This window comes from Tupaia chinensis, unplaced genomic scaffold (genome assembly GCF_000334495.1).
Source record: "Tupaia chinensis unplaced genomic scaffold, TupChi_1.0 Scaffold149090_1, whole genome shotgun sequence".
NCBI lineage: Eukaryota > Metazoa > Chordata > Mammalia > Scandentia > Tupaiidae > Tupaia > Tupaia belangeri.
Genome location: NW_006208936.1, coordinates 457,441 through 462,111, shown reverse-complemented (window position 1 = coordinate 462,111; position 4,671 = coordinate 457,441).

The window sequence follows — 4,671 nt, the reverse complement described above, 5'->3', positions numbered from 1 at the left end:
CTATTTATTTATTTTTAGTTTAGTTTTTACTATAGAGCAGGTGTGCTTGCTAGAGAGAGAGCAAATGAGAAATCACCTCCGGGGGGGATGGCCACACCACAGTCCCTTCTCCTCCATTCTTCTTCGGGATTCTGGGCACGCACGCACACATGCCCCGTGTGAGTGTCAAGCTGCTGGGTCCAGGATTTGAAACACGCAGGTGGCCATGTGGAATCCAGGGCCTTCAGCACCACGCCACTGTCTGGCCCTGAACTTGTACCTGAATTGCACTTTCCCACCATCTTCTGCAGCCCCCATGTTGCCGTTCTCCACCTTTGGTAAGTACTGAACGCCCAGGGCTTGTTTCCGCCATCCTTGAGAAGGGGTGATGCTCGTAGATATGAGTGTCCTGCACATGGGTTCCACGACACCCCGGACCACGTGACAGGAAAAGGACATTGTGAACTTCAATTTAAAGGCAGAGTAGGAAAGAAGTGGAATGAACCCAAATGCCTGCTGAGGGGTAAACAGAAGTGAGATCTGAAGTCAAGCTCCCAGGAGCAGCACCAAGGCTGGGGCGGGGGGGGGCGGGGATTTGGGGCAACGGGGACTTTGCGTCACAGGACCAGTAAGCTCTGGAGACCTACTTTCTAGAAACGTTTTAAATTCAAAACATAAATGAAATTTTACTTTAGTGTTACTGCCAAAGAGCACGTGCACTCACCAGAGGAAAGGCAAGAAGCAAGCAAGCACACTAACAGGGCGTGGGCACAGCCTGACCGGCCAGGGCCGGGGGCGTGCACACACACGTGCCCCATGTGCTTTTTAAGCTGCCGGGGGCTGAGATTCCAACTGAGGCCAACCATGCTGGATCTGGCTCACAATGCACAGGGTTTACCCACTATGCCACGGGGCCAGCCTAAAATGACATTTTAGAAGGTTTAATAGTTAGGAAATTTTAACTTGCAGAGAACAAGTTTTTGATTATTCTAATTGGACAGAAAAGTTAGTATCATTGTGTTTTTAAAGTAGATTTACCTTTCTCCTCCAGTCTCCTCTCGAGATCTTGGGCAAGCATGCACATGTGCCTGGTGGGTCTGGGACTCAAACTACGGTTGACTACGTGGGAGACCAGTGAGTAACCATCATGCCATCTGCTGGTCCCTTCGCTGTTTTTAAATATTCCTAAACTTCGTAAAGGTCACCCACACTGTCCCCCAGTGCTGGACCGTGGTTCTGTGCCTCTGTGTCTACTGCGTCCTCCGCAACGGGGACACCTGTGCCCCGCCAGCTCCCTAATGCCACTGCCCAGCCAAAGCCACAGAGCCACTGCTCAGAAATGGGTACTACATATTCTTCTGAGAGACTGACCCCCCAGGCCCATAGAAACTGCCAGTTTATGGTGTCATGAAGTCCCATTTCCAGGACTGCTCCTAGGAAGGGTTTCCAGGAAGGGATCTGGAGTCTCTCAAGCGCTGGTGTCCACGCAGCGGGATACGTGGCAGGCTCCGGGGAAAATGGCTCTGACCACATTTACCACTCAGCAAGCGCAGTCTTCCTCCACACCGGAGAGACCTGTCCTGATTGCCCGATGCCCTGCAGCAGTTACTGGCCAGTTAGACGAATCCTCTTCTCCCAATTTTCAACCCAAAAACTCTGAATCCCTCACACAACTCTGCCTTCTGGCCAGCCCATGCATCTGAGCACGGAGCCTTACCACAGATAACACTGCAACTACCCCGAAACCAGGTGATGGTTCTGCTGAGAAACCACTATTCCTTAGTTTCAGGGCTATCAATTTATTTTCCTTAAGTATTTCATTTATTAAATAAATGGACGGTGAGCCAATGAGAGGGACTGAATCAAAGAGACTTGTAAATCCTAAAGCCCCTAGACATATATATGACACCCTAGGACAGCTGCCCAATTAATGCCATCCACAAAAGTCCTCTGAACACAGTGTCTGGGCTGAAATCCAATTAAGTCATTTCTGTCGGAATATCCCCAAAGAGCCTCCTGCCGAGCTCCAAGTGGAGACCACCATAAATGCCAGATTAGCTGTGTAAGCACTTCCAAAGCTGAAACCAGACGCGAGCATGAAAATCTACATGCCTAGCCTTTAGCCGGGCACAAAGGGAGAAAAAGACATTTCAAGGCCGTCTGGCAGAACGCCAAGCCCGCTTCCTCGGCCAGCGAGGCCTTCGCAGATAATCCTCGCCCCGTGCACGGGAGAAAAGCTCGGGTCCGCTCGCTCGCACACTCTGCCATGAGCAACTCCGGCCCCGCGTGCGACTGTGTGCACCGGGAACAAGGTCAGCAGAGAATGCGTGCCTTCTCGGAACTCACTGTACACTCGACCGGCCCCTTCCAGAGCACCTCCCTGAGATGGGTCGTCGGAAAGTCACGGCGCGTTTGTGCACAGAGAAATGACTTTCGGGCCACCTAAGAGGAAGCCCTGTAATTCGCCACTCCTCCCCGCACATGACGTGCCCTGTAAATACGCACAGGCAAAGCCCACACCTCGCTGGGAGACAGAGGGGTGGGACGTTCTCATGTAACGAGTTAGACGACTCCTTCACCGCCGCCCGCCGCTCCGACTCCAGGCCACAAAACGCAGACTCTCCTTGGTGGTGGAACCCAGGCCCCACTCATCCACTGAAAGCGTATCACACACCGGCCGCGTGCTCATAGGTAACAAGTAAGGCACGGCATAGAGGCTGCCCGACTTGGGTGGTGGTTTTTTGTTTTTGCCATAGGGCACCTGCCTGCGCCAGGGAGAGACAGACAAGGCAGAGCGCGGAAGTGAGAAATCACCCCTGGGGGATGGCCACGCTGCAATGCCCTCTCCTCCATTCTCCTCTTGGGATTTTGGACACGCACACCAACGTGCTTTTAAAGCCACTGGTTCTGGGACTTGAACTGCAGTTGACCACCTGAGAGGGCAGCACCTCACCCACACCACCTGCTGACCCCAATGCTGCTGCTCTTAAGGACCTCAGCCAGTGAGCAACCTCTATCAAACCTGAAACCACACAACGGAGCTTCTTTATTTCACGTGCTACAAGGAAAACATGACTTTAAAAAAGCACCAGTTAGGGACCAGCAGATGGCATGACGGCTACACCACTGAACTCCCACGTAGTCGGCTGCGGTTCAAGTCCCAGAACCACTGCCTTAAAATTCACGCTGGGTGTGTGTGCAAGGATGCCCAAAGTCCTGAGTGGAGAATGGAGGAGAAGGGATTGGGGCATGGCCATCTCCTCGGGGAGTGATTTCTCCCTTTCTGTCTCTCCATCTCTCTCTGGCGAGTACACGCACCTGACAGTGAAAATCTCTCTTAAAAAAGAAAAAAAAAAAGTTAAACCTTTCTACATAACTTCTAAAACAGATTCAAATGTGTGCCATCCAAAATCTCTTCCCTTGATTTAAAATTTGAAGGAGACAGGCAAAGTAAGTGCTTGTATTAACATCACTGTTTCAGACAGAAATCGACCTAGGACAGTCGACGGAACTCCAGTCTCACTTCCCTAAGACGGACCCTCGGCTCTAGAGGACCACGATGTCATTAGAACCTTTCTTCTCCAAGGAAAACATCCCTGACTTGGAAAATGGCAGGTTCCTAAACCTCACTACCCCAATACTGTTCTCTCTTCTAGACAGACTCCAAGTTAATTCACCCAAAAAGTATATACTGGGCGTGGTGGCGCCCGCCCAATGGCAAAAACCTGTGGAGGCTGGAGGGTTGCGGCATCGAGTCCAAAAAGTATTTACTGATCCGTGCTAGTTCTGAGCTGGGGGTAAACCCGGCTGACGAAACTGACACTTTTGCCTCATCCCCACAAAGATGACGGGCCAAGTGCCGACACGGGGCTTCAGAATGTTATTAGCCATCGTGGGGCCAGCAGGTGGCATGGTGGCTCAGGAACTGGACTCCCACATGGCCAACCGTGGTTCAGTGCTGGATCTGAAAAAGCAGGCCAGGCGCGTGTACGTGCGTGCCCAAGACCCCAGGAGGAGAATGGAGGAGAAGGAACTGCAGTGTGGTCATCCCCCCTGGGGTGATGTCTCACCTTCCTCTCTCTCATCACTTGCCACTGAGTGCACATGCCCTACTCAAAGGCTTTAAAAATAAAGCAAAGTGCTGCATGCAGGGCCAACGTTAAGAAGAAGAGCTTGTTATTCATCATCTGTGACCTCGCAGGTGACCACAGACTGGAACAGGGACGTCCACGACAGAACACAGGGACGTGGACGCTCCAGCCACGTGATGACAGCTGCTGTGACGTCCCCTCGGCAGCCAGCACCCACCTGACGGCAGGGCCCCGCCTCTCACTACCTGGGGCAAGCGTTTTCTGGGTGGAGCAGAGGAAGCGTGGACGTCACATCTCCCTGTCCCTCCTCGCGTCAGTGTCAGGCCATCGTCCAGCTGCTCGAGGTCCTGAATCTGACTCAGTCGTGAGAGATCCTGATCACCCCATCCATCCATCACCCGGAGATCTGAAACGCCGTCTCCAGGTCTTCGCCCAAGCCGCGGTACAAATTATGCCCAGGGGCAGTACTCATCTGAGACCATCCGAAAAGAGGATTAAGCTACCAGACAACATGCTGTGGGTATGGGGCCAGCAGCTGGTGAGGTTGTTAAGGTGATGGACTCTCACATGGCCAAGCACAGTTCAAGTCTCAGATGTGAGC